This window comes from Tenrec ecaudatus, chromosome 9 (assembly GCF_050624435.1).
Source record: "Tenrec ecaudatus isolate mTenEca1 chromosome 9, mTenEca1.hap1, whole genome shotgun sequence".
NCBI classification, from domain to species: domain Eukaryota; kingdom Metazoa; phylum Chordata; class Mammalia; order Afrosoricida; family Tenrecidae; genus Tenrec; species Tenrec ecaudatus.
The window spans coordinates 68,592,160-68,616,771 of NC_134538.1; the positions used below are offsets into that span (position 1 = coordinate 68,592,160).

Sequence of the window (24,612 nt, forward strand, 5' to 3'; positions counted from 1 at the left end):
ATCAAGATAACAGACATCATCAACAAACTAGAAGAATCAGTGAATTGTGTCACTAACCAACTAGAAGAAGTGGAGAAACCATATCAGTGATCTCAAGGATAACCAGGAAGACATCAACAAACAGAAAAGACAGTCAAACAGACAGGAAAGATCATTAAAGAAGTATGAGAAAACTTGATAACAATGTCTGATGCTATGAAAAGGAACAATATTCAGCTTTGTGCAGTGGCAATATCGTAGCCAATGAGGCTTCCCTGAGGCGCGATTATTGCTAATTGAAAACTTTTCCCAATACCCCGCCATGACGACTTGAAATATAGTCGGCATTGGCAATTTTTGACGGTCTCCACGGAGACTGAATAAACTGGTTTAAAAGTAAAAAAAAAAAAAAAAGGAACAATATTCAAAAATTGGGATAACAGAACAAGACAAAAGGAAGAAGCCAACTATAAAAATAGCGAGGAAATTCCTGTAGAAAAACTTTTACAGCTTAATGAATGAGAATCAGGTAACTCTTCAGGAAGCAGAGAGGACACCAATTAGGCTCAACCCCTGGAAGAATTCACCAATGCATTCAATCGCTAAATTAACCAACTTTGAGGAAAAGGCGACTATCCTAAGAGCAGCTAGAGAAAAAAAAGGCAATCACATATAAAGTTATTCAGCTAAGAATATGCTCAGACCTATAAGAAGATACCATGAAAACGAGGAGAGAGTGGAGGAATACCTTCTGAAAGTTGAAAGAAAACATCAAATCAAGAACCCTCTCCTCCAGCAAAGTATCTATCAAGATAGATGGAGAAGTAAAAGTCTTTCCTGAGAAGGAAATACTCAAAGAATACATTAAAAGAAACACAGCTCTATAAAAATAACTTGCTGACTCACTGCAAGCAGAAGATCAACATTCACTGACCACAAATAGCAGACTACCACATAGTGTTACTCTACCCAGAAGTCAACACACTGAAAACAACTCCCAAGATAACCTTGACTCAATGGTGAAAAGAAGAGAAGAATGAACCCATACACACATACACATCCACTTGATCAAAAGGGAGTTAGGAGAACACCCAACACAAAAGATATGAGATAATATCAAAGAATCCACAGATGGATGTAAAACACTGAATGTCAATGGTATGAATTTACCTATTACAATACAAAGACTAGAAAACTAGATTAGAAAATATAACCCATCAATCTCTTGTCTGTAAGAGACACAACTCAAGTTTGCAGACCAAAAAAATAGGCTGAGAATTAAAGGTTAGTGAAAAATATACCAAGCAAACAGTAATTTTAAAAAAGCAGGGGTTGCAATCCTAATCTCTAACAAAATTGACCTCAAGGTTCAAGCCACAACAAGAGATAAGGATGGGCAAAATATAATGCTCAAGGGACCAGTAGACCAAGAACCAGTGAGCATAATCAAAACATATATGACCAACAAGAGACCTGCAAAATTTGTCCATCAAATTCTTCAAAAGATGAAAAAATTAAATCACTGGCTCAACAATCATAGTAGGGGTCTGTAATACACCACGCTACAAGGAAGCTAGATCACTGGGGAAGAAGCTAGACAAGGAAGCTACAGAACTAAACTCTACAACTAGCGACTCAACCTGATTGACATTTATAGAACTCGCCACCAAAATGCAAATAAATTCACATTGTTTTCAAGTGCACACAGCACATATTCTAAAATAGACCACATGCTGCACCACACGTCAAGCCTGAGTAAATTCAAACCCACAGAGGTCACACAGACCTCCCTCCCAGACCACTATGCCATAAAGCTGGAGATCAACCAAAGGATGATTTTTTAAAAAGGTAAACAATTGGAAGTTTACTAACTCTCTTCTACAAAATGAGTGCATACTGACCCAGACAAAGAAGAAATTAGGAAATTTCTAGAAACCAATGTGAATGAGAATAAAATGTATCAAAATCTTTGGGACATGGCAAAAGCAGTTATCAGAAGACCTCTGATACCTCTAAATGCACGCATTGAAAAGGAAGAGAGACAAGATTGATACGCTGTCACAAAACCTTCAACAATTAGAACAGTCAACATAATAATCCCACTAACATCAAAAGAAAAGAAATAATAAAAATCAAGGCAGAGATAAATGAGTGGGAAAATAAGAAAACAATGCAAAAAGCCAACGAAGTAAAAAGCTGGTTCATTAAAAGGATCAAAAGAATCAATAGACCATCGGCAAACCTAACCAAAGAAAGGAAGGCTTAAACATCTATAGCCAGGCTGAGAGATGAAACTGTGAAATTATAATGGATCCTAATGAAATGAAAAGGCTAACTACACAGTTTTATGAAGGTCTGCACTCCAGTGAATTGAACAACCTGGAAGATATGGAAAAATACTTGGGAAAACAATCCCTCCATAGATTATCTCAGATAAATGTCAAGAACCTCAACAGGCCCTTAGTAATAGGACATGAGGCTATCAAGGGACTTCCAACTTAAAAAAACAAAAACAAAAAAAACCCTACCATATATACTCGAATATAAGTCGACCCAAGTATAAGCTGAGATACCTAATTATTACCTGGGAAACCAGAAAAACTGATTGACTCGAGTATAAACCTAGGGTGGGAAATGCAGGATGTGAATTAACACAGAGACCAGAGGGAAAAGACGGAGCAAAGCCACAGACACATCCTTACCAGTTCAACTGCCAGCATAATTGAATCACTAAGGGTGCTTCTGCGAATCGGAGCCGTTCACGTCATAGGATGGCTCTGATTGGTTAGATGTGAGTAAACAAACATTCAAAGCCCTGCAGTGTCAGCGGGGCTTTGAATGAACAGTGGAGGAATGACAATGACCTGTGAGATGTTACACCTCACTGGGGTACCACTGACCCTTGTACAAGCTGAACCCCAGCACATTTTTTGTGCTGAAAAACTCGGCTTATACACGAGTATATATGGTAGGTCAGACAGGTTCACAGGAGATTTCTACCATGAGCTGACCCCAATCCTACACAAACTCATCCAGGTCGTAGAAAAGGATGGCAAATCCCAAACTCATTCTTTGAAGTTAGTATAACACTGATATTTAAAGCAGGCAAGGATCCCACAAAAATAGATAACTACAGACAGATATCTCTAATGAACAATGATGCAAAAATCCTTAACAAAACATTAGGCAGTTGAATAAAAAATTATACAAAACAAATAACTCATCATGGCCAAGTGGGATTCATTCCAGGGATGAAGGGGCAGTTCAACATCCAAAAGCCCATCAACATTATCCATCATATTGACAACAAAAAGGACAAAAACCACATAATAATATCAATGGATGCAGAAAAAGGATTCAACAAATTCATTCCTAATTAAGACACTCAAGAAGATAGGAATGGAAGAGATATTCTTCAATATAATACAATCTATATATGAAAAGCCATGAACCAGTGTTTTACTCCATGTAGTAAAGACAAAAACAATCCCACTGAAAAAGGGGACCAGACAGGATGCCTCCTGTCCCCACTTTTATTCAATAGCATACTAGAGGTCAAAGCTAACAACATAAGGCAAATGAAAGACATTAAAAATATTTGTCTACAAGGAAGAGATGAGCCAGTCAGGGTGCAGTATAGCACTGATGAAACACACAACGTTCCTCTAGTTCTTTGGTGCTTCCCCTCCCACCCCTTTATCATGACCTCAAATCAGATTAGACCTGAGCATGCACACTGCTACAGATAAGAGCCCGAAACACAAGGAGTCGGGGACAGATAAACCCCTAAGGGCCAACAATGAGAATAGAGATACCAAGAGGATAAGGGGAGGGGAAGGGGAGAAGGGTTAATCGATCACAAGAATCAATCTAGAACCCCCTCCCAGGGGGACAAATAACGGAAAAGTGGGTGAGGGGGGATGGAGGAAGATGTCAGATATGGAAATAATAATCTATAACTTATTAAGGGTTTTGGAGGGTGGGGGTGGGAGTGGGAAGAAATAGGGAGCTGATATCAGGGGATCAAGTGGGAAGAGAATGCTTTGAAAGTGAAGATGGTGGCATTTGTGCAAATGTGCTTGACACACTGGATGAATGTGTGGATTGTGATAAAAGATGTAAGCCCCCAATAAAAGTTTTTTAAAAATAACATGACAAAAAGTATTTGTCTGGGGCAAGAAGAAATGAAACTATCATTATTTGCACACGGCATGGTTCTATATATTGAAAACCCCAAATGCTCCACAATAGGAGTGCTGGAAGGTATGGAAGAATAAAGTAGAGTAGTAGTATACAAGATCAACAAGCAGAAGTCTCTTGGATTGTTGTATACATCAGACAAAGCCACGGAAGAGGAGATCAAGAAGGAAGTACCCTTAAAAATAGTCAAGCATAAATTGAGATGTCTGGGATATACCAAACCAATAAAAACAAAGATCTATATAAAGAAAACTATGGAGCACTATTACAAGAGACCAAAAGTGACCTCCACAAATGAAAGAATAACCCATGCTGGTGGATCAGAAGACTCAATATAGTAATGGTTTCAATTCTACCCAAGGCACTATATTAGTTTAACACTATCTCAATACAAACACCAGGATCTTTTACAAAAGAATTGGTAAAACTAACTTCCAACTTCATATGGAAATGGATGAAGCCCAGAATTAGCAAAGAACTCTTCGAGAAGAAGGACAAAGTTGGAGGACTTCTATAACTTATTTTAACAACCATTCTACAACCACAGTGGTCAAAACAGCATGGTACTGGTATAATGACAGGTACTCAGACCAATGGGTGTGGAGTGCCTGGTGGTGTTTAATCAATTGTAATGTAGCTTAGAGGAATTGTTGAGAGCTGAATGAAGTATTAACATGATTGTGGGGCAAGAAAAAAGTAAAAGCAAATAGAGGAAAAAACTAGGAGACAAAAGCTATATAGAGTGGTATAAGTATAGGCATGTAGATATGTAAATATATTAATATATAACGCTAGTATTGGTCTATGTATATTTTTTTATCTTATAGTATTAAGGTAGTAGATGGACTTTGTGCCTCTACTTAAGTCTTCCCTTAGCAAAAGAACACTATGTTCTAATAATGTGGCACTCTGTGATACTTATCTTTCATACATGCTGAAGACAAAATGGGTGCATAAGCAAATGTGATGAAGAAAACTGATGGTGCCCATCTATTTAAAGATATAGCATTTAGGTTCTTAAGTGCTCCAATTTAAACAAGCAGCCATCTAGCAAGGAAGCAACAAAGCCCACATGGAAGAAGCACACCAGCCTGTGTGATCTCAATGTGTTGACGGGACCAGGTATCAGATGATCAAAAACAAACAAGTATATTGATGTGAAGAAGAGGGGTCAAAGAGGAGACATTCCTGCTAGGCCAGCATATGCATATTGGTACGAGAAGAGCTTTTAACACACAGAATCCCAGAGAGATAAACCCCTCAGAAACAGTAATGGGAATAATTATTCCATGAGGGTTCGGGAAGGGAGAAGAGAGAGGGGGGGAGGGGAACTTATAGGGCAGGGAGGGAATAAAGAGGAATTGATATCAAAGGGCTCAAGCAGAAAGAAAATGTTTTGAAAATAATGAATGCAACATCTGTACAAGTTCACTTGATATAATTGATTTATGGATTGATATATCTATAAGAGCCCCCAGTAAAAATGATTAGTAAAAATAAATAAGGATGTCTCTAAGGTAAAACAGAGGTACATAAAACACATATATTCAGGAATAAAGTTTGGACTCCTAGCTCCATCTAAGATACTCACCCTCATGAAGGAAACACAGAAGATATGGGTACTATAGCAAAGCATGGTGATGAAATTAGATGGTGTTTGGCTATAAGAAAAAAATATCATCGGGTGTCTTAAAGGCTTGTTTTCAAACAAGCTTCCATTGAAGTGAGACATCAACTAAGCCTACATTGAAGAAGCACACCAACATCTGTGATCCAAGGATTATAAATTATATAATCCAAATTTGAAGGTGGGAATCGTATCAGAGCTTAAATTGTGAGACCGTGGTGTACAGAAGCTATAGCTGACAATGGAAGCCCCAAATACATTTTCAGGATCTACATAAAGAATAAGTCTCAAGTGATTTCCCTCTAACCCTAATGGAGGGATGGGAATCACCTGGTTATTAGACAGTAGTATTGGATAGACAACTAAAACAGATTAAAATGATAACTATGACTTAAATAGTTAAAACCTTGTCACTTTATCTCCCTACCTCCTTTTTTTTAAACTTTATTTTATTGGGGGCTCTTAGAGCTCTTATCACAATCCATACTTATATCCATTGTGTCAAACACATCTGTACATATGCTGTCATCATCTTTTTCCTTTTACTTGAGCCCCTGATATCAGCTCCTCATTTTCCTCCTTCCCTCCCCTATGTCCCTTTGATAATTTATTTAAAAAATTGTTCTAGTCTTACACTGACCGCTGTCTTATTTCACTCACTTTCCTCCTGTCCATCCCCCTGGCAGGGGGGCCATACTTCAGTCATTATAATCGGTTCCCCCTTACTCCCACCCCCACTACCCTTACCCTCCTAGTATCACTGCTCCCCTTATCGGCAGTGAAGGTGTTATCTGCTCTGGATTCCCTGTGTTGTAAGTGGTTATCTGTACCAGTATACATGTTCTGGTCTAGCCAGGTTTGTATGATAGAATTGGGGTCATGGGGGTGGGGGTGGGGAGTGTTAGAGTAAATAAACCTCTAACAATTGTGGGGGGTCCATAGGTGCAATTGTACAGTGATAATATATAAAGATCACAGTAAAGTCATAGGGAATAAGAGAGAAGATAAAATAAAGGAGTCATACACAAAATATGGTAGCATGCTAACCTCCTGGACAGCCAAAATTTCAGCAGCCAGGAGAGCGAATATATTTATAACCAAGGCTTATTTATACTTAGGGGCATGTAAGTCCCCCTGATTACAGGTAACCACATATGTCACAGGAAGGGGCTGTACAATAAGTATAAGTGTCACAGGAAGGGAATGAGCTAGGGGTTTACACGTAATAGGAAGGGGAAGGATTAGGGGTACGCATGTGACAAGATGGGAAGATCCTAGTTTCAAGATGGCAGCCTAACTTTGGTCGTCTTTGAGTTAGTCAGACCTATGTCTCTGGGCTCTCCTTCAAGGAAACAATCCACTATCCTTATCAGCAGTGTGTGAGCCCCACCTGCCATGGACAGACTGTAGTGTCTTATTGTTCTATACGGCTGATGCCCTCAGAGAAACTAACTCTAAGCAGCTGACCTCGCAATGTGCTAGCAAGCAGCTTTACAACCTGGGGACAAACCTTTCTGTATCCCACAGGGGAGAAGCATTAAAGAACTAGAAGAAGGGTGTGTGTTTCATCGGTGCTATACTGCACCCTGACTGCCTCTTCTCTTCCTTGTGGTCTTTCTGACAGGGAGTGTCAGTTGACTACTGATGAGCTTTGGGGCTCCTCTCTGCCCTTCCCCTCATTCCCATTGATGTACTTTTTGTTTGTTTGTTTTGTGTCTTTGATGCTTGATACCTGCACCTCATGATCACACGGGCTGGTTTGTTTCTTCCATGTGGACTTTGTTGCTTGATCTCCCCTTTGATACACTTTGTGCCCAATTTGGTTTTTAATATATATATTGGGGTTTGTCTCTATTGTTTTTTCTCATTGTTGGTGTCTGGACAGGATTGGGAAAGCAAAGGTTGAACATCCCCACAAGACCAAAAGCAAGGCAGAACAGATGGCGCAAGATAGGACAGTCAATACCAGGAAGTGAGACCAGATGCTCTGGGTACAAAGGAAACCGCAAGAAGTCGACAAACAATTCTTGGAGCAACCAGACTCCATCTGCTAATTGCCACATGTTCTGGACATTCTTTACCACCCCTCTAAAAATCAGGTCCCTGACTGCTGGGCACAACTTCCTTGGGCTACTTGCTAGCCCACAGAACCTCGCCTGGGAGCTTCTATTCTAAAAAAGAACTGTTACAGCTTCTCTAACTTTTTCTTTCCTTGTTTGCACTCATGGCTTCATTTACCTCTCGGTTGGTAGCCTTCTTGTCTCTGTGCTATATGTTTTTCTGTACTAGAATCAGGGTTCCTGGGAGGTATGGTGGGGAGGTGGGGTGGGAGTTAGGGGAAGCTGATATATCAAGGAGTTCAAGAAGGAAGAAAAGGTGAGTATCAAAGAGTGCCAGGTTATTAGAAAAAAATGTGCTCTTGTGTTTAGGGAGGCCTTGAGTAGAGGCCCAAGATCCATCTGTTATATGAATACTTAACAGAATTCTTAGCATAAATATATGTATATTGGCCTCTATCCCTTCCCTTGTAAATTAATATATTTAAATATATAAATGCCTATAGCTATACTTCTATAAATAGCTTTTGCTTTCCACTTCTTTCCTCTATTTCCTTTCACCTTCCTCCTGTCCCACTATCATATTCGCCCCCCATGAAACTCTCAGTAATTCCTCTCCAATACATTGCAATTGATCAAATCCTACCAGACATTATACACCCTCCTCACCATCAATTTTAGATCTCTTGTTGCTCCCTTACCCCTGAGTTTGTTGGCTCTCCACTCCTCCTCCCTGCCCCGTCCTCTCCCATGTGTCCCCGGGGCCACTAGCCCTATCGTTTTCTCCTCAGAATTGTTTGTCCTGCCTATCTTATATAGACAGACATAGTGCAAAAGGGGGGAAAAAACATACCAAAAAACGATACACAGTTCCAGGTCTGTAGTGGTGTTAACAAACCCAGACAAGGGAACAACAAGTGATCCAAATTGGTGGTGAGGAGGGTGTGGGAGGCTTGGTAGGGCATGATCAAGGGTAATGTACAAAGAGGAATTGCTGAAACCTTGGTGGGGACTGAGCATGATAGTGGGACAGGAGGAAAGTCAAAGGAAATAGAGGAAAGACCTGGGAGGCAAAGGATATTTATAGAGGTCTAGATAAAGACATGTACATATGCAAATATGTTTATATACAAGGATGGGGAAATATATCTCTGTGTATATATTTATAGGTTTAGTAGTACTCCCTCAATACAAGAATACTTTCTTCTATTAAATTGGCATTCTATGATGCTCACCTTCCCGACACAACTGCTGACAGCAAAGCAGTTGAATAAACAAATGTGATGAACAAAGCTGATGATGACTGGTTATCAAAAGATATAGCTTCTGGGGTCTTAAAGACTTGAAGGTAAACAAGTGGCCATCTAGCTTCAAAGCAACAAAGTCCACATGGTGGAAGCACACCAGCCTGTGTGATCACGAGGTGTCGAAGAGATCAGGTATCACGCATCATCAGAATAAAAAATCATAACATTGTGAATGAGGGGGAGGGCAGGGTGGAGTCCCAAAGTCCATCTGTAGGCAACTGTACATCCCCTTATGCAAGGGTTGCTGGGAGGAGATGAGCCAGTCAGGGTTCAGTGTAGCTACAATGAAACATACAACTTTCCTCTAGTTCCTAAATGCTTCCTCCCCACCCACTGTCATGATCCAAATTCTACCTTACAAGTCTGGCTAGACCAGAGGATGTACACTGGTACAGATAGGAACTGGAAACACAGGGAATCCAGGGCAGATGATACCTTCAGGACCAGCAGTGTGAGTGGCCATACTGGGAGGGTAGAGGGACAGTGGGTTGGAAAGAGGGAATCGATTACAAGGATCTACATGTGGCTTCCTAACTGGGGGACGGAAAACAGAAAATGTGGGTTAAGGAAGGTGTCTGACAGGGCAAGATATGACAAAATAATAATTTATAAATTATCAAGGGCTCATGAGGGAGGGGGAAACAGGGAGGGAGCAGACAAATGAGGCGCTGATGCCAAGGGCTTCAGTGGAGAGCAAATGTTTTGAGAATGATGAAGGCAATGAATGTACAAATGTGCTTGACACAATTGATGTATGTATGGATTGTGATCAGAGTTGTATGAGACCCTTCCTAATAAAGCGATTAAGAAAAACAAGAGAAGTGCTTAGCCTGAAATAAATTCTACCATTTTTTCTAGGTGCCAGTTTCAGATTAATAATAAATAATTAAAGTTAAAATAACATTTTTGCTTCTCTGGTAGAGTTGTCACTGAGTATAACTGACATAAATCAATTTTGAAAAAGACTCCAAGCTCCATTCTTCTGAAGTTCCTTTTTGGACTTAACTGCTGTTTGAAAGAAATTGGCATGCTATTAAAAGTATATATATCCCATAAGCCCTGTGTTGTTATGTCTATAATTTCCTTAAATATACTTTATTACAGAACGATACAAGTGAGTGTGCAGGTTAATTTCAATCTACACCAAGGGCTCTATGATTTATCTTAATCAAGGCTTTACACTCAAAGCATTTAATCAGAAAGGTCATGAACTATCCAGAGGCGATGCTTACTTTCCCTATCGTCAATCAAAAAAAATATGTGTAGAAAATGTACGTTTTTAATACTGAAAAAGGTTTGTGCAGGTGAAACTACTTCCTTGATGACAAAAGAATATAAAACATAGTTAAATTGGTTAAATGAGTGACATTTGACACATGTAGCTTGAGCAAATATCTTGAAGTGTGACCTCATCTTGCATAACCCATCAAGCCTTCCACCCATCTCTCTTGAACAAGGCGCATGAGGAAGGATTCCAGTCTCAATTTCCAAAACAATGGTTATCGGATGTCGATATCAAGTAAATTGAATTCTTTCACACACTGGCTTCAAATTAACTTTCCATACCGGGTGTGTGCAAATCACCTAAAAGTGCAGAGACCTAAGTCTTCAGGGAGGTCATGGAACGAATGATATGATGACTGTGCTTGTTTGCTGAAAACATTTATCTGACATCAGATTGTATATATGGCAGACTTACTCTGACTCTTGTTTTCTTTAAAACCGGATTTGGTGGGGGAGTGTGGGAAGGAGAGGGACTACTTAACCATCACAACTTAAATGTAGCTGCTTATCAGCAAAATGAACCTAATAGGTAAGCATTACCCTACTGACTTAGATAAGGGTCAAAAGTCTTTGCTAGCCAGAGCTCAACGGTGGCAAGGTCAATGTCATTTCATCTGTTTCCGCAGTATGTTACATGTAGTTGAACACATGGTACAGCTTAATAAAGTTGAATGAGTGAACAACCAGAGTGAACTAGAAATTTGATTAGGTACTGAAGAGATAGGATGAAGAACAAAAATAAATAACATTTGTTCATTTGGTCACTTTGGTGTTTGGCTACAGACATGTACAGGAGAGAGTGGCAAGGCTGAGGATGTCAGGACAGGTCTTCCAGAGAAGTACTGTTAAGAGCAGACAGCATGATCAAGCCAAAGAAACCTCTTTGCAAAACTAAAGTATTTGAAAAATGAAGGCAGCAAAACTTTGTTAACTTATAACATGATACATGGTCCCTATAAAAATGGCCTTAATAGAAAGGCAAGTCAAAACCTAAGTTACTTGGGGAACAAGAAGTAATAGCTCAAAGCATTCTACACCCTTATATTATGGACAATATTAACCAGAGAACGCAAACATTGAAGGCCAAGATTCTCTATCCTTTGATAAGTTCTGGTGGCCTTGCCATTAAATCTTTTTCTGGAAAAATTAATCCTCTTGTCTGGTTACCATCGAATACGGCAAGCCCGAAGTCTATTCCATAGTTGTAAGGTATTTTTTGTCTTACTTTTCAAATGGATCCAGAGGATGCTTAAATTTAGCACACCATCGCCATGGTAACAAGGACAGGGAGATATTACCCTTCATGGTCAAGGAAGCATAACACTCCTTACAAGACCCTTCACAAGTAGCCTGCTTTTGATAAGCATGATGATCTGAATCACAAAGCCTGAAAGAATCACTGAAAACAATCTGTTCTGAGATTCTTTCCCAGACATGCATATCTAAATCCTTGTGTCCAGCACATTTCCCAGTGCTCGTTATCATGGAAGTATTGCATGAAACATTACGTCGTTGTGAACTGTACATAGTGAACCTATGTACAACAGAAGCAAACACGCTCGGTCCCAGGCACGCTCAGCTGTTTTCATGTCTGAGCCATTGTTGCAGGCGCTGCGTCAATCTTGTCAGGGGCCTCCTTTTCGCTGCCCCTCGATTTCACCAAGCATGATGTCCCTCTCCAGGGACTAGTCTCTCTTCATCACATGACCAGAGTACATGAGCTGAAGTCTTGCCGTTCTTGCCTCTAAGAAGCATTAAACATTACAAAGTATTCAAAATATCTTCCATGATATCTCTCATTCCTCATCCTCTTCTTAATCTGTTTTGAATTTCTGGTGGTTCCCTTGTCAATATAGTATTGCAAATGTTTTTGAAATTTTTTCAGCAAAATTTTACTTGCATGTTCTATTAATACTGTTCTTTAGTAACTTCTGTATTCTGTTGGTTCACCTTTCTTTGAAATGGGAGGGAATATGGATATTTCCTAGTCAGTTTATCAGGTAGCTGTCTTTCAAGTATCTTAGCATAAATTTCCAGGCCCGCATCAGTTTGTGGACACATTCCAGTTGGTTTTCTGTCAATTCCTGGAGCCTTATTTTTCAAAAATGCCTCTGTACCCCTTGGAGTTCTTCCTTCAATATCATTGGTTCCTGATTATTCCAGGTCATTAAACATTTCATTATAATGCTGCCTTTTGATATTTTCTGTTCAGCTCTTTTACTTCATCATTTCTTCCATTTGCTTTAGCAGCTTTGTTTATTAAGAGCAAGTTTCAGAGCCTCTTCTTACATCCAGTTCGATGTTTAATTTCTCTCATATTGGCATGAAGAGGAAGTCATTAGCCTTGCAAAATTCTATCATGCGATCACCACTTTCATTTCAATCACCAAGGCCATATTTTTGAATTACTGATCCTTCCACTTTGTTTCCACCTTTCCCATTCTACCTACCAGTAATTATCAATGCATTTTGATTGCATTTATGATCAATTTCAGATTGAAAACACTGGTAGAATTCTTCAGTTTCTCCATCATTAGCTTTAGGGGTTGGTGTATACATTTGGTTATTAGTTATATTAACTGGTCTTCTTTGTAGGCATACTGTATTGTCTTATCACAGACAGCACTGTATTTCAAGATAGATCTTAAAATGTTCCTTTTGAGAATGAATGCAATGCCATTCTTTTTGAACTTGTCAATCTTGGCAGAGTCAACCATATAATTGTCTAATTGAAAATAACCAACATCCTTCCATTTCTGTTGGTTAACGCCTATGATATCAATCTTTATGCATTCTATTTTGGTTGTTTTTTCACTGAACACATATTGAAAAGTCAATTTTTCCTTTCTCCCCTCCCTCCTTTCTTCTTCCTTTCATCTCCTCTCCTTCTGTAGCCTTCAAAGTTTTCTCCTGTTGGTGTGAAAACCAGTTTTCTTTTTTTCATTTTATATAGTGTTCTCATACAGTATTTGTCTTTATGGGAATAACTAACTTTGCTGAGCATAATGTCTCCCAAATGTGGCCATGTCATGAGGTGATTGACAGTTTCACCATTTTTGATAGGGTCATCATTGTGTTTTAGAGTAGCTTAATATTCCATTGTATGTATGTATCGTGTGTATTTATTCATTCCTCCAGATTTTACTACCATGGATAGTGCTGTGATCATGTATGTGCACATATCTGTTTGTGTTCTGTTTATCTGGGGCATACACTAAGTTGAGAGATTGCTGGATGATGTGATATTTCTATTTCACCCTGTTCAAGGAAGTGCCATCCTGGTTTTCCTAATGGCTGTACAACGTTGCAATGCAACCATCAGCGCCCAGGCATTCCAACCTTGTCACATTCTCCAACACTTGCTGTTTTCTCTTTTGTTTGTTTGCTTGTCTGTCATAAATGTTCCTATCTATACTGACATGAAGTGGTATCACATCTTTGTATTTATTTTATTTTCTCTTGTAGTGAATAATTGTGGGTATTTCTATTGTTGGGCATTGAAATGTCCTCTTGGTTTAATTGTCTATTCGTGTCTCCCATCAATTTCTTAATTGGATTATTTGCGTGTTTTTTCTCATTGATTTGTTGTAATTGTGTATTGTTTTGAAGACTAGGCCTTATCTCATACATCATTGCCATTTCCCGCCAGTCTTACATGTCTCGCTCACCATTCTATGTGCTCTCTTTTGGTGAACTCTTTTTTTTTTAAACACCATTTTATTGACATATAATTCACATGACATACAATGTATTCATCCAATCATGTTAAGAAGAGCTATGCAATCATCACCACCTTCTATTTCAGGACATTTTCTTCTCGTGCTCATTGCTGGTGGCTTCCCATTTGCTCCCAACCTCCCCAGCCATGCCCCCAATAGTTATCAATCCAGTTGCTGTCTCTATAGATTTACCTATCCTAGATTCCATAGGCAGGAGATCATATAAAACACAAACTAACAAACAAAAACCCAACAATGGCCAAACAAAACAGAGACAAATCTCAATTGGTGTTAACTTAAATATGTCTGTCATAATTTATGCTACCGTGTCCTCTGTCCGATAACAAGGCTGTTCACACCTATGGACTATGACCAGAAGGGATTCACCAGAGGCTTAATCCATGTGGGGACCCAGCAAATGGCTTTGCAGCTTCCACTCTTATGTAAAGACCTCTGCAGACCAGGTGTTCACAATTTAAATTCTGATACCATGCCCTCCTTCAGACGTGGATTTTACTATTTGCGATCCATAGATTACAGGATGCTGTGCTTCTTCTATGTGAACTTAGGTGGCACATCATTTAGATGGCTATTTGTTTTAAGACTTTAAGATCCCAGATGCTATTTTTTTTCCCTGATAGCCGGGAACATGATGAAGTCTTTTGATAAACATGTCATATTATAGAAGGTCCACTTAATTTCTGTTGACTTCCAATTTTCCTAGAGTCATAATACATACATTCCATGTTCTGATTATTACTGAGTGTTTGTAGTTGTTGATCCTCATTTTGAGCCATGCCCTACCAGCAAATGAAGGTTCCCCCAAACTTTGCTCCATCCACGTCATTCAGATCAACTCTACTTTGAGAAGGTAGCTGTGTCCCACCGCCATTTTGATTGTCTTCCAGTCTGAGAGGCTCATCTACCTGCATCTGAAGATCTGCTTTAGTGGCTACATCCAAAAAGCATAGTGCTTATTTCTTCTTCCAGGTCTGTTTTTAGTCTGGAGGCTCCCCCTGAAGACTTTTCAAAATGTTTGGGCCTATGGGTATTTGAAGTACTGACAGCCTAACTTCCAGAATCACAGCAACACACAGTACAACAAACTGACAGACAGTGGTGAAATTTGGTGCATTAGATATGAAGTAAATGCTCCAAAAGGTGTTTTCTGATTATGCAAAGACATAAGACTGGGTGGATCACAACAAATTATATATAACCGTGCAAACAATGGGCATTCCAGTGCAGTACATTGGGCTCACATGGAACCTGTGGGTAGACCCAGAGGCAGTATTTTGAATAAAGGATTGCTAAGTGGTACAACATCAGGGAATTTGTATATCAGGGTTGGATCCTTCACCATACTGATTCAATTTTTATGCTTAGCAACTCATCTGAGAAATGTGACTACATGAAGGACATGGCATCCGGTTTGGAGGAAGACTACTAACAACCTTCGACATGCAAGTGATAGAACATTGGTTGCTGACAGGAGCTTGCGGCACTTACTGAGGAAGACGACAGACTAAAAGCTTCAGTGTGGATTGTATTTTCCAGAAAGAAAACAAAAATCCTCACAATCGGACATAAACAACAACATGATAAACAGAGGAAGGAGGCAGAAGTCAAGGATTTCATTTTACACAACTAACATTCATGAAAGCAGCAGCCAAGGAAGCAATAACATGTTGCATTGGACACATCTGCTGCAAAAGACCCCCTTTACAAATTTAAAGCAAAAATCTCACTCTCAGAATTAAGGGACACCTGTGCACGTATAGTGTTCTAAATTTTCTTGTGTGTGCCGGAAAGCTGGAGAGTCGATGAAGAAAATCAAAGAAGAATGGATGCACTTGAATTAGGGCCTTGGCAAAGAGCATGAAATTACAAAGGTCTGCCAGAAAAAAAGTGAACACATTATCTGGGACAAAAGCAGCAGCCAGAATACTTCTTAGGAGAGAAGATAGTGAGATGTGTGTCATGTTCTTTGGCTGTGTTCTCAGGAAGGACCAGGGCCTGGAAAAGGACATCATGTTTGGTAAAGTAGGAAGTCATCAAAAGAGGAAGACCTTCAATGAGGTGGATTGAAATGGTGGCTGCAGCAGTGAGCTCCAATATATTTGTAGCAGCGATTGGGAGGGGGATGTAGGGCTGGGCAGTGGTTCATTCTGTTTTACATGCGGCCTTTATGAGTGGTAACAGCAGTAGCAGAGATGCTGGTTTGGGTTTTCCAAGTCGCTAACATTCTGAACACTATTTACTGGCCAATTTATCCAGGACTATGTATTTTTGTTGACACTATGATGCTCTGTATCAGTATATATTAAAGAAAGTAATTTGGGGTTATTGAATTTGTTCCAATATTTGGAGACACACCTGTTTTTGCTATTGGAATGCAGTTACATATTGCAATATCTGTTAGGATAAGTGTTCCCAAAATATGTCTCTATTCATAAGTCTCCTTTCTATCCTCACCAATTCATTCTCAACAATAACTAGAAATAATTTTCAGGTTCATTCTGTTTCTTGGAGACTATTCTGTATTTTGATGTTAATAAACCCACCAAATAATTTGTGTAAAATCAATGTCTTTAAAATATTGCTATGGTGCATATAAATCATTGATAATTTTATATTTTACTATTATAAAGATAAATATAAGAAAGTTGCTGCTGAGTTGATTCTGATTCATGTGTTAGGGTAGAATTGCCCACTAGAGGCTTGTCAATGGCTGCTTTGTTGGAAGTAGATCACCAAGCCTTTTTCCCAAGGCATCAGGGGGAGAACTTGAGTTTCCAGCCTTGTAGTTGGCAGCCAAGCATGTTAACTCTCAATTCAGACATAGAATAAAAACTGCTCTTTATTGAACACTTGCTTTGTCCTATAAGTTTGATAAAAGCTGCAGAAACATGTAGTCTAACTCACATAATTCATCTGACTGTAGTATAGGTAGGCATACCTTCATTGAGCTGCTTTATTGTATAGATGAGAAAGTTGTATTTATGATTTAAGCTTTGTATGAACTATTAATATTAGTCTGTAACAGTTTGTCCTACTTTTGTCAGGTTTTAGTGTCTGAGTAAGGCACCTTTATAAAAATGGAGCAGATAGTCTTCTATGTCCAACTCTGCTGCCACAATGCAATGGAATGCTCATAGGGCAATGAAGTATGTCTGTAGAACTAAGCAGTTCTGTAATTAAAAACAAACAAGCAAACAACTAAACAAACAAACAAACACCCTGCCATATGTTCAATTCCAATTCAGAATGCCCCTGTCTTTCAGAGAACTGTCCCCCTGGGTTTTTGAGGCTGTAAATCTTTCCAGGAGTAGAAATCCTCATCTTCTTCGCTTGGAGCCGCTGGTGGTTTCAGAAGGCTGGCCTCAATTTTGTGGACCAGTGGTGGTATAATCAGTTATACATTGAACTGGTCACTGCAAGGTCCACAGTTCAAACCCAGAAGCTACTCTCCTGAAGAGAAAAAGTCTTGCCATTAGTGGGTAGGCGTTTCAGACATTGTTATCCAAGTGTATTCAGTTTTTGAATGTGATTTTTCCTTTATTTAGTTAGCCACTTTTCGTAGTTTCTGTCTGTGAAATTCTAGGCTCTTTCCCTAAGTAAATCATACATAGATTCTGGAATAAAATTTTATTGTATTATGTTTTCCACACTGTGTCCTAAGATTGCTTTACTCTGTGTTGGAGCCATGATTGTATTCATTTGTGTTGTTCCCACCAGAGCTTATCTGTTATTTGTTTGTTTGTTTACTTCTTATGTACTTATTCTAGCAACATAGAGGAAGTTTTGCCACCATAAATTCTCATAGCTTGCAGTGGGGTGGACCATGGGAAGTGAATGACTCTCTCCCAAATGCTTGTTGTTATTGACCATCTCAGTTCTGGGAAGCTATATTTTACATGTGGGCCATATGGTAGGCACATTTTAAGATGATATGGTTTTCAGGATTTTAAATCTTCGTGATAGCTAACTGCCTCATCTTTCTGTAGAGGCGCTGGTGGATTCAAACCATATGCCTTTGAGTTAACAGACAAGCGCTTTAACCATTGAAGGAAGAGATATAATGAGTTTTTGCACTGGACCTTAGATCGTCCGGCTGGCCTGCCAGGAGAGTTCTCAAGACCTCAAACCTCTTTCATCCTCCTTCTAGTAGAAATTTAATTTTTTTCCCACGGTATTTCTCCAATCAGAATCCTTTTATTGCCTGCACTATCTGCTCTAAGACACTAGTTATGTGACCGCAAAGAAATCACCTTCAGTTTGAGGCCTTTTTTTTTTTACATATACAATGTTTTATTAGATACACAATGAAAGGGCTACCTTGATTTTACTAAGCATTTGATATACATTTTATGTTTAATCCTTAGAATCCCTTGTGTATTATGATGCACATTTGGCAGGTGATGAAATTCCGAATGTTAGTCAGGAGCCAGCCATCTCATGTAATTCAATCCCTGGTCATAGCTCAAGAACAACCCCGAGTGGTCCTCTGAATGAGAGGATAGTTGTCCGATAGTTTCCAGGGTTGTACATCGTTACAGAAGCGGACGACCAGGCCTTTCTCCCATACACTGCTGGGGGGATGACCTGCTCCTCCTTTTGGTTAGCAGCCAAATCGCTGACCACTGTGACACCAGGACTCCTTTTTGTCATTCAACTGCAGGGCTGTAACAGAGAATTTGCTCTTTAAAGAATGGAAGAATCAGAGCAGGAGAAGATAGTGCATTTAAGAGATTGGTTAGATGGTGTAGATTGTTAGATGGAAAAAAAAAAAAGATCAATTATCAATGGTTCATGAGGGAGGAGGGTGGGAGAGGTGAAAAATGAGCTGATACCAAGGGCTCAAATAGAAAAAAATAATTTTAAAATGATGATGGCAACATATGTACAAATGTGCTTGACACAACGGCTGGATATTTGGATTGTGGTAAGCTGTACAAGCCCCCAATAAAATAAAATAATAAAAAAGAGAGATTGGTTATAGTAGCAGCACTTACCTTGTCTCATAAGCAGGAGGAGTTTATGGTTCCAGAGCCCAAAGGTGGGCATCGACTAGAGCTAGAACCAAGGAAGGAACCATCAGAACAGGGACTGGAGCCTCAGAAAAAGTGCGACTTCCAGGACGGAAGCCACCCAGGCAAAGCAAGAAAGGGAGGGACTTTCTGTGTACTTAAGTTTCTTCTCCTGGAAGAGAAAGACAGAACCTTAGAGAGTTAGAGTCTCAGAACCCCACCATGGCAGTTGTACCCTGCCATTACCCTGGTGCTGTCGTGGTTATGAGTTGGGCTGTGATCCTCATGGTTGGCAGTTCGAAACCACCAGCAGTTCTGTGGGAGAAAGACCTCCAATAGCAGGCCTTTCTACTTCCATAAACAGTTACTGTTTGGGAAACCCATATGGGGTTGCTGAGAGTCAGCATTGACTCCATGGCAGTGAGTTTGGTTTGGTTTTACAGGATCGCTACAAGTCAGAATAGACATGATGTCAGTGTGTGAGTCTTCTACCGGGTCCTCTATTAGTTAGGCTTGACTAGAATCAGTTGGAAGGGCATCCTGAAACAGCAAGGGACCTGAGAGCAAATGGTGCAATGACTGTCATTCTGAGGTTCAGAAAACCTAAGCAATTTTGCTGACAGGTAGTCAGTAACAGAGCTAGCATGTGTATCCAGAGTTTCCTGATTCCAAAACCTGTGTATTACAGACTGCAATAAAAGTTGGAGCAGACCACACATAACATGGTCCCAGGCATATGTACGGAGCGTAGGTATGCTCTAAGGGTCTCGCTCAGGAGTATTCTGGTATATTACTGACTCAGTGAAGCTGGTGAGTGTCAGGCAGGAGGAGTCTGGTTTCCTATGGTTCATTCTGCTCTGTGCCCCTATCCCCACTCCAATTAAGTATAAAATACACATTTCAAGGTTTGATGCCAAAATATAAGGGCTAGAGATGAGCCTGCTGCCCAGCTGTAAATATGAAGGGAGAGATTTAATGTAAATGGCAGCATACGGCAGCACTGATGATTTCTCATAAACTACACGGACTAATTTAGAAAAGAAGAAAGGAAAACAAAACAAAACACAAAAGAAAGCGAGAAGCCTTCAAGGAAGTAATAAGCCAGAGGTAAAAAATATTGATTAGGGAAAAATATTATCTTAATCAAAATATGCCTTTTAGCTGGAAGTTGTTGGAGCTCCAGGAAGAGAAAACAAAGTGTGTTTCTAAGACACATTTTCCTTTGTGGTTTTTGGTGAATAATGAGCAGAGCTATTGCTCTTTCTGATGTCTTTGCTGTATAAATCAAAATAAAGGCTTTAATAATTCTACAGCAAGCCTTTTTTATTACTTTGATTAAAAAGTAAGCAATAGTAACTATTTTCTAAATATTTCAATATATACCTGTGACTTTTGGTATTTCTTGATGATACACTTGATTAAATGTGATAGTGGTTGTCACATACTATATTTTCTTCTAATGAAAGCTTGTTACTTCTGATCTTTTTCATGTCTTCAGAGGCAAATGATTCAAAATGGGTTGTTTCAACATTTGTCTGGTGTTGGAGCAACTTAAAGGAAAAAGCTTCCAAGTTTTAATCTTGATCTTTTAAACATTATAAACAATCTATGGTCATATATACACATGTACTTTTACTTTGTACAGATTCTTCATATTCAAGTGGAATCTGAATGTAAGTCGGTAAAAGAGACTCAGCTCCTAACCCCTCCCTAGTTTTTCTGAATTCTATAATGTCAATATTTAATACACAAACTTGTTTATTATTCTCGTTTGCCATTGCACACCAAATTTATTCACTGGAGAAACTGTCAGCTGTCACACAGGATACCCTTCTGCATCCAATGAGTAGAAAGTTGAGAGGGGGTATGATGTGAATGTACTAAAACTTACAGGCCGGAAAAGAAAAACCAGAACAATATGTTCTATTTGTACTGGATCCACACACACAAGTGACAAGTTAATAAATTATCTGAAAACATCACCATTATAGTTCAGAAAATTCAGGCATAATTGACAATGACCCAAAGAATTCAGGGACCAAGTCCTCAGAAGCAGAAATCATTGCTCCCTCTATGAACAAACACTTGTACTGGCTTTACCTGAAGCCCCCTTTGCTGGCCTGGACATTTCTCCCCTCTGTTTTTGAATCTATTTGCAAAAACCTTTGTGTGCAAAGCCATAGTCTTTACCTTTGTTTTGAAAGTAAAAGAAAAACAAGATTAACTTTGAATAAAATCGCTCCCCCCTCATCAAGCTATGCAGTGAGCACCCCCTGTTGGCGGCCTAGCAGCAGGCAGCCCACACACAGCCTTGTGCGAGCACAGAGACAGAAGAAAACCCCCAAAGCTATGGTAATTTGGGCTTGTATCAAAAAGGGAGGCAATCGATATTTGCTTAATGGAAAAGGACAGCATTGATAGGGAAGGAAGTTTTATTCTCAGGCTTTTAATAGGGCATTCCAGGCCCTGAGGAAGGGGGAATTATTTTCTTCTCTCTTTTTTTTTCCTAATTAAAGCTTACAGCTGTATTCATTTACAATGTTAGATGAGTAATAGAAACGAATAGTGTGAAGAAAATCTACCCAAATGTGTTTGCAGTCGCTAAGGCCACCCCTTGGCTGCGAAGCTGTGTCTCTCTGGTATTGTCTCCACGCCCACTGGTGAGATGTTGTTTCCAGAGGTCCCCTCATATTTCAAGGAGCTGAGCAAAGAGAGGACAATGTATAAGAGAAAAGAACACAATCACACACCTTCACTCTGATCTCCCAGGAAATATTGCAATAAATAGAGACTCCCTTCATATTTACTATAAGTGTCTTATACATCCACACCCTTTCATTGTACCTGTTACAATCTGGTTTTACTTGTAAGCAAATACGTATTTTCAAAGAGGTGCTTTTAAATGTATAAGAAGCGATAAAATTAAAAAATGTTATTCACCTTGCCAAGAGAATAAGATAATTTTTTCCTCCATGAAATCTCACTTCTCACAGAACAATTCAATACTCATACTTTCATTTTTAATTCCATAGTTCCCTTATTATATATCTTAAATGCATGATGCGTAGTGTGACAACCTCATGAGGCTAAGACCAGAATATTATCCCAGATTCTGTCACTCTGTGCCCTGCACTCTGCAGGTCACTTAACTTCCTTGAGTTTCAATGTCTTCAACTGAGAGTGGAACTCATTAATTCAATTGTTACATACCGGACACTATGCTGGCGCTTAATCCAGCTGCCACTGGGCGAAAGGGAATGATAAGCAGCAGCAGCAGCAGCAGCAGCATCATCATCATCATCATCATCATCATCATCATCATCATCATCATCATCATCATCTATTCCTCTCCTGTCATTTCCCTATCATTTTGGACACCCTTGCCTAGACTCCAATAAACTCATAGTGCTAGGGAGCTTGGCTCTGCCTTATCACTTGGGGAAAAGGTGGCTTATGTTGGGTTGCTAACTGCAAGGTCAGCAGTTCGAAATCACCAGTCGCTTGTGGCAGAAAGATGAGGTTTTCTACTCTTGTAAAGCTTTACAGTTTCGGAAACTCACCAGGGCAGTTCTACTCTGTCCTATGGGGTCTCTATCAATCAGCATCGACTTGATGGCAGGGAGAATTTTGACCTGGAGAAAGTAGTTACTATGTAAATATTACCTCATTTCTCCATTGTTACCGGGGTGGAAAATGTCAGAGACAAGATTGGAATGAAGCTATCAGGGGAGATGGACACAAATAAAGATTGATTTCACTGTTTATGTTTGTTCTTCTGGTTTTATTCTACTCCTTGAGGGATGCTGAATGTTAAGCTAAAGAGTTTAGACTTTAATGGGAAGTCCCAGAGGAAGAATGATCATGCTCAGCTCACCAGAGTTCTGAGATCATTTAAAGAGCAGTCACATTTGAATACAAATAATCTATACAAATTTTTGTGTTAAGATTTATTATCGGTGATCCCACAGGGCAATAACTTATACACTACTTCTTATTCTGATGTTGGACACGTGTGTTCCATTATGATTATCTTACAGGGGAAATAAGAGCGTTTTATTGTTTGGAGGGGTCCCTGGTTAAATGCGCTGCTAATGGCCAAAGTGGTTCAAATCCACCAAGAGGTAAATTGGAAGAAAGGCCTGGCAATTTGTTTCCAAAACATCATAGCCCGCACGCAGCACATTGTACTCTGATACGCACTAGGCTGCCACAACTCACAAGACTCAACCTCGTGGGCAACTGACAACACCATAAGGTTTCCGACCCCTCCCCAAACCAAACTCATTGCCCTCCAGTCGATGCCAACGCAGAGTGACCCTATAGGGCCTGGTAGAAATGCCTCTGTGAGTTTCAAAGACTATAACTCTTTGCAGGAGTAGAAAGGCTTATCTTTCTCCTGAGGAGTGGCTAATGGGTTCGAACTGCCAACCTCGCTGTTAGTATCCCAACATATAACCACTATACCACCAGGGCTCCTAAGGTTTCTTCTAGAGGAGTAAAATTCGTACATGAAGGAAGACCATCTTTGAACAGGAAGACTACCTGAGGACCGCGAATTAGACATTGAAAATTCAGCCAAAGTCAAGGACCAGAGGTACAGCTTCCTGCTGTAGTCAACATTTCCTTTATCACCCATTCTAAGACAACACTTCCATCAAGGCACTTCCAACGCATAGCAACCTTCCAGGACAGAAGAGTGTTTGCTGCCCATGGGGTTTCCCAAGTGATCAGTCTTTATAGAAACAGGCTGCCCATCTCTTTTGTGTGGAGGATCCGGTAGTTTGGCACACACTCATCTAACCACGGTGACACCATGGTTCCTGGATTCTAAGAACAGCTTGAGAACTGTCTCCAGTGACAGGAAAATGGCCACTGCCAAAGCTGGGAGCCAGCGATGGGCAACCAGCCCCTCCCATCTGAGAGTTTTTCTCAATGCCAACCATGGATCATATCACTGTGAGGAAGTTGCATGTGAAGAATCTGCAAAAGGTTAGTTTTGTTGTCTGAGAGGAGAGGAGCCCATGGTAGGAAATATAAATCAACACTTAAATGGCACTAAAATAAGTTCAGTATCTAGTTGATGTGTAACAGAAATATGTTTCGCTTAAAATCACAGCTAACTAGTTAATTTATTGCCCCAAAGTGAGGGGGTTATGTTAAACTTTGGTTACAATTCCAAGTGCACGTAATTCCTGACATCTGAATCTTATTCTTTAGCGTTCACTCTGGGGATGGGGGTGCCGAGCGAATGAGGCCTGCTTCTTATGGAAGGGCTGCAGACAATGATTGGAGTGTTTCTGAATCTGGGTCAGGGGTGCATAAAAGGCTTATGATCTATCCAAGCTTTCTCTGAGTTCACAGAAGGAAAAGAATGTGGAGAAACTACTGTTCAGGGAAATCCTTGACGTG

General features: G+C 39.8%; 1 non-coding gene across 1 annotated transcript; it reads left to right on the plus strand.

Moving 5' to 3' along the window:
• The first annotated feature begins 214 nt into the window (after window positions 1-214).
• Window positions 215-355, plus strand: LOC142457458 (U4 spliceosomal RNA). Its single transcript, XR_012786191.1, has one exon. It is a non-coding gene; the product is annotated as a U4 spliceosomal RNA (small nuclear RNA).
• Window positions 356-24,612: the final 24,257 nt, after the last annotated feature.